At 42.2% G+C, this 19560-nt stretch overlaps 1 protein-coding gene across 1 annotated transcript in view; it reads left to right on the forward strand.

The window, feature by feature from the left end:
* Window positions 1-19560, forward strand: part of TMEM132D (transmembrane protein 132D) — a gene marked incomplete at both ends in the record, with an annotated part of 636473 nt that overhangs the window by 310119 nt on the left and 306794 nt on the right. The window lies entirely within an intron of this gene.

Genomic DNA, 19560 nt, shown 5'->3' on the forward strand with positions numbered 1-19560 from the left:
ACCTTTCACATTATTATATAGCATTTTAAAAACTGGAAAGAATATTTTATAATATAAACAAAACTCTGTAGCACACTCCTGAGCCCTTCAGATTCTAGAATCTCTCTGTCCGTTCAGCATGTCTGGTCCATAGATGCCTCCAGCACCACTTGCCATCCTCAAGTTGAAGCTCACGGCTGTTCCCATCCTCTCAGAGGAGAGGATAAAATCGTCATTCACGAAGCTGGTGGATTAGACTGTATACTCAAGAGTACACAGAAGAGGGACAGCGTGAAGGCCACGATGCTGACTGGCAGTGGACCAAATAGAATATGTGGAAGAGCCAGAGAGGAACAGGTCCGCAGTGATGAAGTGTTGGATGTCGGAATTAATAGGCTTTAGATGAATTTGCAGGGGGCGTGGAAGCTTTGGAGTTCCAGAGAGATAAGAGAACAGTTGAACGAGGGCTCAGATGATGAAGAGGAGAAAGGGAAGGAAAACAAGAGAAGGAGGAGGAAGAGGAAGAGGAGAAGGAAGAATCTGGACGAATAAGTTTCAAAACAGAAGGAAAAGAAGGAACACCTACTAGACTCTCGGCTGCAACTTCAGAGAGAAGAAACATTCCAGAAACTTGGGTCCGTCTTTTTGCCTGTTTCTCATCCTTCTTTACCTGCATCTCAGCCCCCTCCGTGGTATTGTTATGATTGATTCAGTGGGTTTAAAAAAGCTTGATGGCACAGATGATGGTTACCACTTGGGGGTAGATGCCTGAGTGAGCTAAGTGATGGTGCTGTGAAATGCAATTTATCAAACAGCTGCAGCGTGTAGATTAAAAGTATGTGAATAAAATATTTAAGACTGTTTTTTAAACAAATTCTCTGTGCATCTACATATGCTGTTTCCGTTGCCTGCAATGTCCTTCCCTCCATTCTCTGCCTATCCAAATATACGCATGCTTTATTATTCAGCTTAAATGTCCCCATTTCTGGGCATCGCCAGTCCCTAGCCCCCTGAACAAAGATAAAAGTATCTGTCTCTTCTCTCTGCTCCCATAACACTCTATCCATAATTCACTTGCTGTTTTGGATTTTTTAAACCATTTTTTAAATTGAAGTATATTTAATGTACAATGTTGTGTTAGCTTCAGGTGTACAGCAAAGTGATTCAGTTATATATATATATTCTTTTTCAGATTATTTCTGTTATAGGTTATTAGGTCCTTGTTATCTACCTATGTTATACTTAGCAGTGTGTATATGTTACTGTTTGGGATTTTTATCTCCTTCTCCAGATGGAGAATCTTCTGTAGACTCTGCATGTGACACATACATATTAGGGCAATTAGAAAGTACTAAACAATATAGAATAAGTCTTGGCGATTTACAGATTTGGGTTTTTAATTTTTTTTAATTTTATTGAAGTATAGTTGATTTACAGTGTTGTATTAGTTTCAGGTGTACAGCAAAGTGATTCAGTTATCCATATACATACATTCATTCTTTTTTAGATTCTTTTCTCATACAGATTATCACAGAATATTGAGTAGAGTTCCCTGTGCTATAACAGTAGGTCATTGTTGGTTATCTATCTTATATATAGTAGTGTGTGTGTGTTTGTCCCAAGCTCCTGATTTATCCCCCCACCACAGTGTTTCCCCTTTGGTAACCATAAGTTTGCTTTTGATATCTGTAAGTCTGTTTCTGGTGATTTACAGATTTGTAGACTGCAACCAGATACTCCGTACTTATTATAAGGTTACAAAATAAATTGGGTACTGGACTTCTGTTGCTTTCGGCGGACCATCATTTATTCTTCTTTTCATTCATTCATGAAATATTTGTTGTGTGCCTATTATGTGGTATTCGATATTATAGGTAGTAGGGATACAGTAGCAAATAAGACAGACAACTTTCCTGCCCTCATGGAGCTTACATTCTATGGGCAAAAGACACTAACACATAACTAAATAAAAGTGGGACCAATCCTCCCCAGTTCTCAGTTCATTTGCTAACAATAGACCTAACTCCATCCTCTAACTCTAGGGGAGACAGCAACGTGGTCCAAATCTAGCTAATTCCCCTGGACACATGTATAGGCAGATGAGTGAGAGATATATATGTGGGTTCAATGAGTATCAGTCCCATGACTTTTGCAGGAAATAAGCTTTTTGTTTTTTCTTTCTGCTCGTTCTACCTGGAATGGTAGAATACAAACTTAGAGTGGCTGGTAATTAATTTGCCAGTAATGTGGCATAACTCTTCCTGAGAAGAGATGCACAGAGAAAAGCATCCAATTGATGGTGAGGTCCAGATTCCTTATAGCCATGTTTTACACCTAGATGTAGCTCTACCTGAAGTCCATACTTTCCCTAGGCTTGTCACATACATGAGCCAATCATGTCTATTTGCTAAAACCAGTTGAAGCTGGGTTTCTGCCCTTTGCAGACCTGTCTTTTACACCAGGTTACAGTTCTGACTATATACCATTAGTTAGTATAAAAATGTCAAATTTTATTTTATAGTACATGTCACAGAATTGCAAAAATGGCACAAGAAGAAGAGCTTCTGGTTCCAGGCACTGTGCAAAAGCAATTATTTTAAATGACTAAAGATATAGAGCTTGAGACCACTAGGCTTCTAAGTATGGGTACTGCTTATATCAAAATTTTTAAGTCTTTGGGAGGATGTCCTCTGAGTGTCTCTTCATTTGATCTGTGACTTCAAGTGGGGAATATATTAACATTTGTTATCCTGTGATTTCCCATCTTTTGCCAAATTGAGAAGCCATTATCTAATACTTGATATTGTCTCCCCGGTGGTCCGCAATATCACTTGAATTAAGAAAATCACAGAAATTATGAGTAGGGATTGTTTGGTGCAAGACATATATTTCACAGATGGAGAAATTCTTCTGAGCCTGGACTGTTAGAATCCAGGTCTCAGGATGTTCAAGGCAGTTATCATCACGAACTCCCATCTGGGAGTTAGCCTTAGTTGAATTTAGAATCTGCTGCAAACTTTTGATATTTTTTTCCATGTTATTGCTTTGAGGATATTCTGGAAGTCTGGAGGTTTTAGAAAGTTTTTAAATGAGAAATGAGCACATCTGTCTGATATAATCAGATTTTTTTTTGATGGGGGAGAGAGATTGCAGGGTGGTTCGCCAAACTACTTTCCTTAGCAGCCTCAGAAATCATGAGACGTGAGATTGTATTTAGGATTGTCTAAGTAAACCTCCATTTCTCCTCCCCTGCCTCATTTTTCTAACCTGAGGAGATAGATCTTGAGTCTTTCAATCTCTTGAAACGGTTTTCACTTTGGTTGTCATTTTAAGTATGAATTTCCCCTTAATCCTGGAAGCTTTATTTCATTTTGGAGCTCTTTCTATAGCCTGAAATTTAATTTTACTTTGATGCTGCAATTTCTAGGTTCTGTTCTTTATGTAGGGTATTGTGCTTTGGGGTAGACAGAAGGTGCTCAAACTGTACCCTTATTTACAGGGGAACGTGTAGGGAGAAAACAGAAAAAAAGCAAACACTATCATGATTAAAATGACAATGTCTTGAAGCTAAACTCATTTTACCTCCCCAGTTTTCTTGTAAACCATTGGAATTGCCATAAAACACTTACTTTCACTCCCATGTGATGTTTTATCAGATGCCCATGAAGGACCATGGTCATTGGCGTAGAAAATGAGATGCATAATAACACAAATACAATTAAGCATTCGGCTCATGCTGGCCATTCATGAGCTGAACGTCCAGTCTCCTGCCAGAGAGGAATCCAGCTCGGGAGCAAGCAGTGTTACCGAACTCAGGTTCAGGTGCTCACCACTCAAAACCCAGTAATTCAAGGGGCAAGTGTCAGTAGAAAGGAGAGTTGTTTTAACCAGAAAAGCCAGTAATCTGGGGAGGTGGATTCCTGTCCAGAGACCAACTCCGAAGATCGTGCTCAACCATGACAATTTTTAAAGGAAAAAAGGGGGAAGAATCTCAGTGAATCATCAAGGCAGGAGGTTGGGTTTTTTTGTTTGTTCATTAGTTGGTTGGTTGCTTGGTTGGTTTTGCCATACTGCGCAGTTTGCGGGATCTTAAGTTCCCTGACCAGGGATTGAACCTGTGCCCTCAGCAGTGAAAGCACAGAGTCCTAACCACTGGACCACCAGGGAATTCCTGGGGCGGTGTGGGTTCTGCATCCTTCTCCATTGTGTGCAGACTGGCTGACTCTTCAGATGTTATCTTGCCTCAGTGATCTGCCTGCAGGATTGCTAAGGGGGCCCCTGGGGGTAGAGATCTAGTCATTTTTTAACTGCTTTCTTCATTCTGACTTCTTTTAATCTAGGAGAAGAATCAACAGGTTAGGCAAGTCACGGTGTGCATTCAGGAGAGAACACGTCAGGAATTCGGTTAGACTGCCTAGTGATCTCATTCCTATAATTAGGTTCTTTTTTTTTTTCTATTTTTTTATTGAATGAAAGATTCTTTAAATTCTATACTGATTTACAATTTTCAAAACTTTCACACACATGATTTCATATAACCCCATAATAAGCCATTTCCCCCCACCTTAAGGTTAGAGGGGAACAGAAATGGGCAAACAGGGAAGAGGCAAAAGAGCTGCTTTCAGTAGGCATGTCCCTGGGAACCCGTGATAGAACTTCTCTTTGTCCATCAGAAACAGAGAGAGAGGGGAAGTGGGACATTGAGGCTGCAGTTGAGCGTATGTACACGCAATGACATATTTTGTTCATCAAGGGTTGGAGCAGACACTTAAATGCCTCACTCTGTCTGGGAAGACCCCACCCCATGTCCTCTGGGCGTGTTTTACCTCTTCTAACAGCAGCAAGGGTAGAGATGCAGACTTCACAGCCGCTGGTGGTCCAGGCAACTCACGACAGCCATTAAGAGGCTGGGGTCGTCTCTTTCCTCCACACAGGGAGCTCCTCTAAGCCACGCTGGAGACAAGGGGACAGATGAGATCATGTGAGTTGCTTCCCCACTTGGATCTCACTATGGGGGAAACATCAAGTGACACCGCCATGACCAAGACAACTCTTCCCATGTATGATCTCACTCTTGGTGAGATCATACTCAAATTCCTCCTCAAACTTACCCTAAAGATTCCCCTACAGAGAAGGTCCCTAAATTGCATTTCTAGTAGCACAGAATGCCTCATTCCTATCCATTTGGCTTCATTTTGTTTTCTTCATGATGTCACCAGCATGGAGAAGAAGCCCCTTATCTGAACGTTAGGAACAGTTCTTATATTGGGACCAGACTCCACGGGTGTGCTCAGTTTATGTGTTCTTGTGGGTCCAAGAAGGTCAGAACTCGGCGTCTCTGCATCCTCCTTACATACCTCTGTCCTCGCCATTGATCTCACGGACCAAGGTCAACTGGGAGAACATTGCCTTTCTACTCTAGAAATGCAAAGAATGTCTGAAGCATGCTTAACCTCATAGCCATGCCTTTTCATGTCATACACTAATTTCTGACCATATTCTGTTCACTTCTCTAGTACAATGATCTGTTCTGATCAATGTCACCCAGGTCCTCTCTCCAGGGTTTATCATTTACAATGTAAAACCACCTTGTAAAAGTCAAACTTACATATTCTAGGATGTGATTTTATTATGTTATGTAGTTACATGATAGTAAATAATTAGATAAAATATAAAATAAATCATGTAGCACATTTATATATATATATATATATATATATATTTTTTTTTGTATGGCCTGTATCTCCCACTGGAAAACAAACTTCATGAGAACAGTAACTTTGTCACCTTCCTTTTTTTCTCCCTACAGTTTCACCAGCTCCTAGAATAATACAGTGCATGTGATAAGGAATCTATAAATAGTTTAAATGAGTGAATGGATGGAGGCAAGCTGGCACTTCAGTGTATTTGGCAGGCATGTTTTTCAAAGGCAGAGAAATAGAAGATGATAGAGAAATAGAGAAAGAATGGTGGTGATGCTCGGGGTGCAGCAGAGGTGAGGAGAGAGAGAGCCCTGACCGTACGGACCCCTAACTTCGGTTCTTGTCTGAGTCCTCGTATATCCCCAGCCTTAGATTCCATAGGGTGGTCCTGGATTCCCATGTGAGACTTCTTTCTTCTTAAACAACCTTGAATCAAACTCTCTTTCTTGCCACCAAAGAAACTTAGCTGGTAAAGGCAAAGAGAAGGTGCTCATTAGAAACATGATTCTAGACTGAGTAGATTATTTTATTTTGTCTAAAAGTGTATTTGAATTGCATTCTGACCCAAACCAACCAGTAGATTTCTGAGAAGGAGAAGGATTTGGGAAATTGCAATTAGCATTGTTTCTCGTCATCAAGGTCTTGGTAGGCTGTGTCTCATCTTGAAGTTACAGCCCTGCAGATATTCATTCTAACGGTGCCTGGATATACTTAACTCTCTGAGAAACCACTGGAACATTTTATTATTGGGCTTCCTATGTCCTTTTTCCTCTCTGGGTTCACGGGGGAAGGGGAACCATGGGGGAAGGGTGTTAGTGTGATTTCTTTTTATCTATTTAATTTTCACTGCTCCAAGGGGAAACACAACAACCAAGCCTGGGAAATTTGTCAGTATCCTGTAGCTAAGTACGAAAAAAAAGAGCCTCAAATAATGGGATTTCTCTAATACTTTCCAGAAGCCAATGGACAGTTGGTTTCTGCCTCGCAGCTCTAGCCACTCGACACTCCCAGGTCATTCTGGAATTCTAGATGGGTTCAAATACCTTGTGAAAGAATCTGAAGTACTTCGTATGAGCCAGGGTTCCAGCAAGAAACTCCAGATGGTTCGAATGGAAGAGACTTCAGTAAAGAGTGAGGTCAGAGCTAGATTAAGTGAAATAACGGCTGTACTGGTGCCCCCAGAGACTCCCAAGGGTACTAAGCCATGACTCTTGCTTGACAAGGGGAGGAAGGGAACAGAGTTACAGGGCCCAGTAAGTGGTGGACTCACAGATGAGGGGCCAGCTGTCCCAAGCTAGACTTTTGAAGAAATACAGCCACCACATGCAATCGGGAATAAAGCAGAGAAGTGGGAAAGAAAACCCACACCTATCCTCCTGTTTTCTAGTCTCATGCCAGAAATCCCATGGGCAAACCCATTTGGAAGCTGAAGGCCAGGGGAGACCTTGATCTGAGCCCCTGGAGGATGTGGTCCATCTGAGTCAGCCCCTGGGTTCACAGGAGGTGTAGCATGAATCTTGGGCGAAGGGGAAGTAAATAGAAAATAATCGGTACCCCATGATTTTCAATAGTCTTAAGGGGCTTCCCTGGTGGTGCAGTGGTTGAGAGTCCGCCTGCCGATGCAGGGGACACGGGTTGGTGCCCCGGTCCAGGAAGATCCCACATGCTGCGGAGTGGCTGGGCCCGTGAGCCATGGCCGCTGAGCTTGCGCGTCCGGAGCCTGTGCTCCGCAACGGGAGAGGCCACGGCAGTGAGAGGCCCGCGTACCGCAAAAAAAAAAAAAAAAAAAGTCTTCTGCATTCTGGGTTTGGTCGGTGCATAGTGTTTACTTTCGCGAAAGCCACTGAAACCTTTGGGATTTTCTTATTCCTCTCCTTGTACTGGTGGTTCACGACTTCCCCATCCCATCCCCCCGCCAACACACACTCTAAGTTGCAATAGGGAAATATAATATTATTACTACTGAGATCCATATTGTTTTTCTTCCCACATCAATATTTCTGGCTGGTGAGTTGCCTGCTACGACCTTTGGAACGTTCCCGAAATATAGCCTTACCCTGCCCATTATCTGTGCCGGCATCATTTCCCGCGTTAACTAGTGTAATAGCCCCCTTTGTGCTCTGCTTAAGCCTTTACTCTTTCAGCATCAGGGGGTCCAGACTGACACGGCCAAACAATTTTCTTTCTTCAACAAGCCAGCCTTGTCATCATTCGTGATATTCTTTTCCCATTGCTGCTAAAGCCAGTTCAGCTTGTCTCCTGAGTTTTAAGAGTCTCTCCTAAAGGGCTTAGTAATTTTCTCTGAGTGCATGTGCACCTTAAATCTCAACCCTGCCACCCCCATCTGTTAAGTGCACTTCTAAATATAGCAGTTCTCCTTCTCAGTAGCTTAGAATTTCTTTTTACTGGTGTTCGTTCAATAAATTCATTCAGGAAAATATGAATTGTATGGATGTACTGTACTAAATGTGAAGGGTACGGTGATGAATGAAAAAATTTAAGCTCTCCACTAATAAATGTCTTGCAAAAAAAAAAAAAAAAGCATGTGTATTGTTCTCTGTGTGTTCATAGTGAATTTCTAGACCCCCTACCTACCATGTTTTCTATTTATCATACCTTATTTTGTAATGAATTTGTAAAAGTCGAAATGAAACTCCTAATTATTTTGTAATCACTTAAAAAAACATTGCTTGAGAGGTTGACCTTTTCACCCCAGGGTGGAAGGAGATTCAAAAAAAAACCCGAGGACTTCCCTGGTGGTGCAGTGGTTGGGAGTCCGCCTGCCAATGCAGGGGACTAGGGTTCGATCCCTGCTCGGGGAAGATCCCACATGCCGCGGAGCAACTAAGCCCATGCGCCACAACTACTGAAGCCCGCAAGCCTAGAGCCTGTGCTCTGCAGCAAGAGAAGCTACCGCAATGAGAAGCCCGGGCACCGCAATGAAGAGTAGTCCCCACTCACTGCAAATAGACAAAAGCCTGAGTGCAGCAGTGAAGACCCAACACAGCCAATAAACAAACAAACAAACAAATAAATAGAGGGGAAAAAAGAAAAAAAAAGCACTCACCCACCACCACACCATTTAAAAAAAAAAAAACCTAAGCCGTGGTCCTCACCCCAAGGATGTTAAAGCAGTGCCCCTCTCTTTAGAGGGTGATCCGAAGCAACTCCTTGATATAAAGACAGTCTAATCGTGTCCTGTGTTACTCCTTTTTTTAAAACCCTTCAAAGCTCTCCATCAGTTTTTGGTTTGGAAGACAAGGCTTATTAACCAGCAGGTTCACAATTCTCTCCCTCGGCGTAGGAGGCAGTGGTGGGGACACCTCCAGAAAGAAGGAAGCCAGGTGATTCCATCTCACTTCCTGTCCACTCACTAATTGTTACCAAGGCAGTCATACCAGGATCATACCCCTGCCCCTCCCTCAAATGGAAGCCAATTACTGTAGGTTTCAGGAGGAAGGTGAAAAAAGAAAAACAAGAACTGGTTAGAACCACCGAGGTCCAAGATGGCAGAAGACTTGACTTCCAGTGGACCTTGAGCCTCATTATCCACTCATTGTAATGCATTAGCTAAATGGCACACACATCTGGTGCCATAACAGTTGACAGTTGCCATGACAACCACCGGAGAAGACCAGACAAGGACCAAAAAGGAGAGTTGCATCAGTTCTGGGTCTGAACCACACCCCCTGTTCTTGGATGAGTCATGAATATTCCCCCCACTCTTTCCAATTCCCTCCCTTTTACTTTGACCCTGTTTTATATATGGAGTCTCTGCCCGAATTGGCTTGAGAAGTTGATTTGCAAACCAAGTTCTCACCTCTCCGTTCTTTGGCCATTAAATAAAGCGTGTGCTGTTCCCCTCTCAGCATTGGTTTCCTTATTGGCTGTGCTCATCCGAGCAGAAAAAGAACCTCCCTGGCCGGGACAGGGGGCCTCAGCTGAGGCTAGGACCCCAGCACGGGTCCAGTCGACCAATTCAATAACATAATGACAGACCTCCTGGCACTTGCTGGCAGAAGTGTCCTTATCTCAGTAATACTTCAGCCTAAGATTGCTTATGGTAGATGGCAGCCTCTCCCAGAGCTCTGAGGGACCACTCCAAAGAGGTCTGGGAGGAGCCAGGATATATAGAAGTTTTTGCTGGAAAAACACATGTAGTCAAACATCAAAAGATTACTGCTATTCACAAAACCCAGTCATATCAATTTAATGAATTTAACACTTTTCTATGGATGGGAAGATGCAAGAGTCTGGGCTTATTGAAATGATTCCTTTGATATGAACCTTAACTATCTAGGGTCAGTATCCTGCTTTTCTCCATCCTGAATCCCCTCAGGGTTGCATGCGCCTTCAGGGGCGGCTGCAGTGGCTTGATGGCTGCAACATCCTTTCTTTACTGAAATGGCAGGAGACATTCTTTGCCCACATAAACAAAACTGGAATCGATGGAGTTATGGGTCATGGCTCGTAGGAAAATCACATCAACTAGTGACCATCTGCATATAAAACTGAGATGCTTGATGACTGCCAGCTTTCTTCTAAGTGACATGCACTCTGTACACGCACCACTTGGAGACCTCAGATGTTCACCTGGGCCAGGTGTGTGCAAAGTGAAGAGAAAAATCTGAATGTCCATGCCTACTGTCCTGAAGCTGTTCCTGCTTTGCCTAAACATTTGTATCCTTGAAATTATTGGTAAAGCTTGATGACGGCTTTGATCTATTGTTGGTGTGAATCTGATTTGACAATTGAAACACATATTATCTTACGGCTAAATTCCTTACCCCTTTGTTGAGAAAATTAGGTTTTTCAAAACACAGCCAAGCCCGCCTCTGCCCTCTCCCCTTCTCCAGACCTACAGGACCCTGTCATTCAGAGCCGCTTTCCTCCTGCTCACCATGCTGGCCTCAAATGCTCATTGCCCTGCCTGGAAATGCTGGCCCTTTTATTCAGCTGATAATTACGAAGCATGTATCACGTGCCAAGCGCTGTTCTAGACACTGGACATCCACTGTTGAAGGCAGGGGAGACCCCTCAAGTGTTTGGGAATCAACAAGAGGCCAGGATGCTTAGAGCTGAGAGGAAGAGAGCTAGGACTGAGGCCAGGATACGGACATCTGATTTGATTCAGTGATGGGGAGATACTGGTGAGGTTAGAGGAGGGATGTGACTTGCTTTATCTTTTTGTTTTTTCTCTTGGGGGGAGGGGTAATCATTCTACAATAAAATATTATCAAAGACCAACAGAGGCACAGGAATAGAATTGGAGGCAATGCCAGTGATTAAAGCTGAAAAATCTATTACATATAAGCTGATTTATACTGCTTTGTTCACTTCTTAATATGCCAAGGCAAACAAGTCATTTGCATATCCTGTCCACATGGCAGACATACGCTTACAGTGTTAAGAAAATCAGATACATGAGTCGTGTCAAAAAGAAAAGGTGTGCCTGCAGGTAGGCGGCCCCTGTGTTTCAATGCAGCATGTCTCATGACAGTGAGTGCACATTTTGGAGACAGAGATTTTCCAATCCTGATACTTAGCTGTGTGACCTTAGGCATATTCCTTAACTCCTCTGATCCTTAATTCCCCGTAAAGTGAAGAAGGATGCTAAAGAAAACACAAATAGCTTTCTCTCTTCATGAGTCCATATACAGGCACTAGAGAAGCATTTGTGGCCTCTTATTTACCAGGTAGGTGGCATCCACCTAATTTTCCACCTAAATCCAAGTTTCTATTAAATGCCTGAACCACGGGCATTGTGTCTCTTAACCACCAGCGTGAGGCAGGAATGGTGGATGAGCTTGCATCTGTTGATTCTAACTTTCCAACAGGGGTTCTGCCCCAAACTCTAGACTTGATGGTGGGTGTGAGACAGAGAGGGAAAGATTTTATTGAAATATAGCTGATTTACAGTATTGTGTTAGCTTCAGGTAGAGAGCATAGTGATTCAGTAGTTTTGCATATTAGATTCCATTATAGGTTATTACCAGATACTGGATATAGTTCCCTGTGCTCTACACTAAATCCTTGTTGCTTATTTTATACATAGTAGTTTGTATCTGTTAACCCCATACCCCTAATTTGTCCAGCCCTCCTTCCTTCTCCCCTTTGGTAACCACAAGTTTGTTTTCTGTGTCGGTCTCTTTCTGTTTTATATATACATCCATTTGTATTATTTTTAAAATTAAAAAAAATATATCCACATATAAGTGATATCACATAATTCTTGTCTTCCTCTGTCTGACATTTCACTAAGCGTGGTACTATCTAGGTCCATCCATGTTGCCGCGAATGCCAGAATTTCATTCTTTTTTATTGCATATACATACCACATCTTCTTAATCCGTTAGTCTGTTGATGGCCACTGGGGTTGTTTCCATGTCTTGTCTTTTGTAAATAATGCTGCTTGGAACATTGGGGTGTATGTATCTTTTCGAATTAGAGTTTTCTCCGGATATATACCCAGGAGTGGGATTGCTAGCTCATACGGCAACTCTTATCTTTAGTTTTTTAAGGAATCTCCATACTGTTTTCCATAATGGCTGGACCAATTTACATCCCCACCGACAGTGTAGGAGGGCTCCCTTTTCCTCACATGGATGGGAAAGGTTTAAGAATCCTCCACCCTCCCAAAGGTGTTCCTGAGACACGTCCTACAACCTAACCCTGATCACAAGACAGCACGAGTTGAGCTTCATCCCTCAATTTCTTGCAAACTCCGGTGGAGAACTGGGATGTTATTTATCGATCTCCTAACACGTCCACAAGCAGGGTGGCTTCTAGAATTCATGCCTGGAAGGCGACTGCCTGGTTGATTTCTCTGATTTATCCGTGTTTCATCTTCCTCATAGGATGACTTACGTCCCGAGTGTCATGAGAATTAAATAACAAGTGTAATGTGTTTAAAATTGTACCTAGTCCATGATAACCAGTCAATTAATGTTAGCTGGTGTTGTATGGGTTAAAAATGAATGCACCCTCACCTCCATGTATCTGTGCTTATTATTACTATGCACATTTATTTACATAGAACATTCCCGAGAGATTACAGAGTAACTGGCTATAGTATTAACTCTGAGGAAAAGAACTGGGGAATGAGGTCTGGGAAAGTGAAGAGACTTTTTTTTTTTTTTACATCTTTATTGGAGTATAACTGCTTTACAACGGTGTGTTAGTTTCTGCTTTATAACAAAGTGAATCAGCTATGCATATACATATGTCCCCATATCTCTTCCCTCTTGTGTCTCCCTCCCTCCCACCCTCTCTATCCCACCCCTCTAGGTGGTCACAAAGCACCGAGCTGATCTCCCTGTGCTATGCGGCTGCTTCCCTCTGTACACTAAATTGTACTGTTTGAATTTTTTAACAATATGTATCTACTACTATTTCAACATAAAAATTACTTAGAACACTGTCCAGCCTACAGCGAGCACCTAATAAATGTTCACTGACATCACCTTTAATATTGTTTTGGACATTTGAGTGGGTTTATGCATTACCAAGTTTGATGCCTGTCATAGAATAGATGCTTAATTATCGTAGCTATAAGAAAATATTTTTCCATTCACTGTTGGATTAATTTGGACTCTTTGATTGCAAGTGATGGAATCTGAACTCAGAATTAAACGAACAAAAACAAAAATGAGAGAGCACACATTTATTGGCTCAAGGACCCGGAAGTACGGAGCATACATAGCTTCAGGTACAGCTGGATATGCAAACACAGATGGTGGTGTCTTGAGGGCATGGTTTTTCCACTGCTGGACTCAGCTTTATTATTCATTATTCTCAGGAGACTCCATGTGGTGGCTTGGGCCCACCATGTAGACAATAACGTCAGGAAAAAGGAGGATTGCTAATTCACAACGATCCGGAACAAAAGTTCCGGGTCTGTAACTCTGTGATCTGCCTCGGGCCATGTGTCCCTCTGAGCCTTAGAGTATGGACAGGCCCCACTGTCCAGGCTTGGTTCACGGCAGACTTAGGTACTTGAGGGTAGGGCAGCCTCTTGTGACTCTAAGTAATGGGAAATAGATGCCCCTACACACAAAATTTAGGGTGTCATTGCCAAAAAAATGGTACTGTCATCACATGAAAGGCAAAGTCAACTTTGTCTTGTGTGTACACTGCATTTCCTTTGGACCTCTGAGGGAAAAAAAAAGACCTTCTAATGAGTAACGTGGCAAAAAGAAAATGGTAAGATGTGATTAGGTGATGAGTGGAATATGCAAGGTGATATAGAAAAATGGGGGCTGCATAGAGTTATATTTTGTGCACCAATTGTGATTCTGTGATGGTGTATTTAATAATATGATATATAATTAGATGTTCTCTGCTGTCCATCTAAGTGCATTTATGTTCTAGCACTTTATAGACAGATTTCTTTCTTGATTGCTTTGTACTGAAAAGCTCTCTCTCCCTTTTTTTAAATAGATCTTTATTGGACTATAATTACTTCACAATACTGTGTTAGTTTCTGTTGCACAACAAAGCAAATCAGCCATATGCATACATATGTCCCCGTATCCCCTCCCTCTTGAGCCTCCCTCCCACCCTCCCTATCCCACACCTCTAGGTGGTCACAAAGCTCCGAGCTGATCTCCGTATGCTATGCAGCTGCTTCCCACCAGCTATCTATTTTACATTCGGTAGTGTATGCATGCCGATGCTACTCTCACTTCGCCCCAGCTTCACCCTCCTACCCCATGTCCTCAAGTCCATTTTCTATGTCTGTCTCTTTATTCCTGCCCTGCAGCTAGGTTCATCAGTACCTTTTTTAGATTCCATATATATGCGTTAGCATATGGTATTTGTTTTCCTCTTTCTGACTTACCTCACTGTGTATGACAGACTCTAGGTCCATCCACCTAACTACAAAGAACTCAATTTCGTTTCTTTTTATGGTTGAGTAATATTCCATTGTATATATGTGCCACATCTTCTTTATCCATTCATCTGTTGATGGACATTTAGGTTGCTTCCATGTCCTGCCTATTGTAAATAGAGCTGCAATGAACATTTTGGTACATGACTCTTTTTGAATTATGGTTTTCTCAGGGTATTTGCCCAGTAGTAGAATTGCTGGATCATATGGTAGTTCTATTTTTAGTCTTTTAAGGAACCTCCATACTGTTCTCCATAGTGGCTATCAATTTACCTTCCCACCTGCAGTGCAGGAGGGTTCCCTTTTCACCACACCCTTTCCAGCATTTATTGTTTGTAGAATTTTGATAATGGCCATTCTGACCCGGTGAGGTGATACCTCATGGTAGTTTTGATTTGCATTTCTCTAATGATTAGTGATGTTGAGCATCTTTTCATGTGCCTCTTGGCCATCTGTATGTCTTCCTTCATGAAATGTCTGTTTCTCTCATGTTTTCTTAAAATAAAAATTAATTGCTCTTCAGCAAACTCTGTGAGCAAGAAGATGTGTCTCCCAGGAAGTATTTCATAATCAGTTTCCAAGTACTGCATTTGTAACCAAAACTATTCTTAATTGGCTTGGAACTGACGTTTGCTATTTTTTCTTACTAATTTTAACTCAAAAAAAAAAAAAAAAAACAGACAGAAAAAGAAAAGAAACTCATAACTAAATCCAGGAAGTTTTTTGACCTGATAATCTTTCAGACATTACAAACTACTGATGGAAGAAATTTTTACATATTGAGGTGTGGGGAAGTCGTTCTGGCTTCTATGTGATCTCACTTGAACTTTAGGGTAAACAAAATAACCTCTTTATGGCCTATTAAACATGCATTGTGCTTAGGCTTTAACCATTAAATAAAAGAATGCCTTTAAAAACTCAAAATGTAGCAACTGTGGTTCAAGCATCAAAAATGGAGCTGGGTGGCCATTGTGGACTTGGGTTTAGACACGTTCCTGTATTACTGAGAACTTGAATTTTTCTGAACTGTATCAGACTCAAGGATACCGCCAACCATTCTCAAAACAGTATCTGTTAGCATCTGCCAGCTGCAACCTTATGGTCTTAAGGTCTCTCCTTGTAACTAAGCAACCATTTCAGACCCCAGCCAATCCTTGCTTAACAAGCACCTTTACTTCTTGCCAGCTCCAGTCCTAATTCTTGAGAAACAACTTATGTAATTTTGCAGTTTTTGCCTTTCTAAGCCTCCCCCATTTTGTAGTTCGACAGAACAGAATTCAGGTGCTTCTTGAATCTGTGTCTCCTGGTCTATAGTCCTTAGTTTGGCATGAATAAAATTCTTTTCTCTTCCTATTATATATTGGTTTATTGATTATTTCCATTGACACTCTTTAATAAGGAATGTTCTTTTTTATTCTTTTAACATACACACCCAAACCAATAATGGCTCATACACAAGTGAAGTTCACTTCCAACGCATGTAAAATCCAAACAGGTATTGCTAATAGATAGTTCTCCACTAAGCAAAGATTGACATATCCAAGCTCCTTCAAGTGTTGGTCCCATTGTCTTCAACACATGGTTTCCAAGGTTACCAAAGTCATCAGGATGGAATGAAGGGGGGGAAGAACAGGGAGGATCATGGGAGAGGTTGTTGGGATGTATTCTGAGTGGCCGCACATCACTTCCGTTCAGGTTCTGTTGACCTCAGTCACATGACCATCTCTGCAACAAGGGAGCCTGGGAAATGTAGTCTAGCTCTGTGCCACAAATGAGAAGAAATGGTCTTTGGTGAACAGCCAATGAGCATTGTTTACATAAATATTGTAAATTTGGTGTTTTGTTATGTTATAGGGTGGGGCAGTAGCCTAACGGGTCTTCTTGACCTACCCTTGCCTTCATTTTTATATAGCAGTCAAAAGTGGTCATATTAATAGACCAGGAAGATTTTCCCCACCGGCTGATGATTATACCACACGTTCGTTGGGGATGGTGCTGAATTCACAGGGATTTCAACATGAGTTATCACATTTGATATTCACAAATGTCACGAGCTAACGAGGTGATAGGGTCAGAGGGAAAATTCAGCCTCAAGGAGACTCAGTTGTTTGAAGTTGCTGGGACCTCATATTTTGGCCCAGATTCCAATGCTTGTAGGATGACATAGGTTGGTGCCATTCAATGACAAAGAAATGCATGGCGGCCAACAGAGGGTCACACATTGAAATGACTCGGGAGTGAGGGCAGGCAGAAAATATAAATGAGTGTACAAACTGTGAGTAGGGTATGGGGAGGGGGTTGTTGTGGAAACTGGGGTGCAGACTAACAGGGCACTGAAACTCAGACTCTGCTTGTTGTTGCTGGATGAGGCTGTGGATCTAGGGTGGCCAGAGATCTTTCTGAGGAAGAAGACGTTCAGACATTCACATGGCATGTTCAAATACTGGAAATATTGTTTGTCTAGGACAAACAAAATACATCTGTGGGTCATCAGTTTGCAAATTTCTGGCTGAGAGTTGGAGGAACTGATTTTTTTGTGTGTCTTAGAAACCCAAGTGGGTATCTGGAGACCTACAGCAAATAGTTTGGCAGAGTATGTCAAGTGCACTGAAATGAGTGTAGAAGCTTATTTTTTTTCTGAGTATTGTATATAGTAGATCAGTACTAGAAAAACTCAAATATACAGTCATTTGGAATTGACCAAATGGATTATAGTAGCTACCTTAAACAGAATAGCATGAGGCCATTAGATATGATGACATAGATTTGGAAAGATATCCTTGATATAGGTTAAGCCCAAAGCATTTTAAGAAAGAGCATGCTTACTATAATTTCGGGAGGCACATGAATTTAGTCTCTGTCTCTATGGGCCTATGTCTCTCTCTCTCTCTCTTTCTCTCTCTCTCTCTCTCTCTCTCATTGACCAGATGGACAGTAAGAAGGAGGGCTTAGTCTCTGTTCTGAAGGGATGGGTCAACTAGTCGTGTGGACAACTGTTGTATTATAGATCCTTTTTTTTTTTTGGCAGTACGTGGGCCTCTCACTGCTGTGGCCTCTCCCGTTGCGGAGCACAGGCTCCGGACACGCAGGCTCAGAAGCCATGGCTCACGGGCCCAGCGGCTCCGCGGCATGTGGGATCTTCCCGGACCAGGGCACGAACCCGTGTCCCCTGCATCGGCAGGCGGACTCTCAACCACTGCGCCACCAGAGAAGCCCCTATAGATACTTTTTAAAAGACCTCAGAAAATCTGTACCAAAATGCTAATGTGATTATCTCTGGATGGTGGAATTTTATAATGATCATTTTAAAAATCCACTTGCATATCTGTAATTACGAACTCGTCTACTGTTTAGAAATACTATTTGCATGTTTTAGAAAATAATAAAAGTTTTAAAAGAGATAATTATATTCTAATCTAATGATTCCCATTTCCCTCAAATGATCTCACAGGACTAAAACACATAAAAAAATGGTGTTCTTTAAAAAGCCAAAGCCAAATAACATTTACAGCTGCAATTGTCAACACCATAGGGCCAGTGAAGGTGTGTCACTTAACATATACAAGTGACACATATACATTTACAAGTATCCCTTATCATTTTATTTTAAATAAATAAGGTAGTATCTTATATTGTTGTTTTCTTTCAATGCCCAAACACTTTTTGAGACCCAATAAACACTGATTAAATATGACATGTATTCCCAAGAGCTGGTAGGCTCTCTGAGTAGGAATGGCGATGTCTGATGTTTCCATGGTTCTAGCAGAGCACTGAGTCCAGAGTAAAGACCTTAGTATTTGTTCCGCTGAAGTGACACTGAGAAAGACGGACATTCATGGAGAAAATTGCATCTTTTTTTTTTATTTGATTCCAGAAGAAAAATTCCTCCTACAAAATAATTGTGATTTTCATAGAATAAGAAATCCTCATTCTTATCATTCAATCCTCAGAAAGGAAGGAAGGAGGGGAGGAAAAGGAGGATGAAATAAGAAAACGATAAACAGGTAGAGAAGAGATGGGAGCCCAATTCCATGCTCCTGAGGTTAGGACAGCGTGGACATAATAATCCTGATATCCGTGTCATGGTTTATAGTGTATCTGATCTCTCAGTGTCATCATCTCCCTGGACCTTGGCAGCAGCCCAGTAAATAGGTCAGGTGGATACGACCTCCCCATCATCCCCATCATGAGCATCAGATGCCACCTGCACAAGGATGCACAGCAAATAAGGGACAGTGCTGAGGTCACAAGCATTTTTTTATTATTATGTCTTACTTTGGGACCCTGGACAAAGGACTTTCACGCTCAAAGCATTTTTGAATGGGCATCATCATAACCTTGTTCATTTGGCTGTAGTGAGTGAGATTCTTAACCACTATGCATGAGACAGAGTGGTCACACCAGTTCCATACCTCACATTTGTAGGCCTGGGACAAGCACGTAAATGGAGGCCCATGCGCCATCTTGGTTTGGATTCTCCCCGGAGCAGGTGCTGAGACAAGCATCGGCGTGCAGATATTTGTTGTGGACACAAAGGAAAACACCAGGCAGGGAATAGAGCCAATAAAAGGCATCATCAAGCACGTCCCTCCTGTGGATGGCTGTAGCCTCCCCCTGACAGGGAAGCTCTGAGAGCGTCCACCCCAGGGTGAGGAACCTGGGCTACTTCTATCCCAAAGCCCATCAAGCTTTTGTTGGAACTGGCTCCCGGGAGCCCCATTCCTCTGCCTGTTCTGCCTGCTGTCCTGGCAGCAGAGCAGACTCCAGCAGTAACCAGAAGCCCCGAGGCACAGAGATGCCGACCTGGCAGTTGGAAGTCAGGCTGAGTGCGCCTGAGTAGGGAAGCCCAGGACAACAGAAGGGGCACCCACAGCACCTGCTGCACACAACCTAGGTCTCCATGCTCAAGAGTTGTAAATCAAGCAAACAAACTGATAAAAAAAAAAGATGCTCTCTCCTCCTGCCATGACAAATCTACCTTCATAACTA

The sequence above is a fragment of the Hyperoodon ampullatus genome, assembly GCF_949752795.1.
Source record: "Hyperoodon ampullatus genome assembly, chromosome: 13".
NCBI lineage: Eukaryota > Metazoa > Chordata > Mammalia > Artiodactyla > Ziphiidae > Hyperoodon > Hyperoodon ampullatus.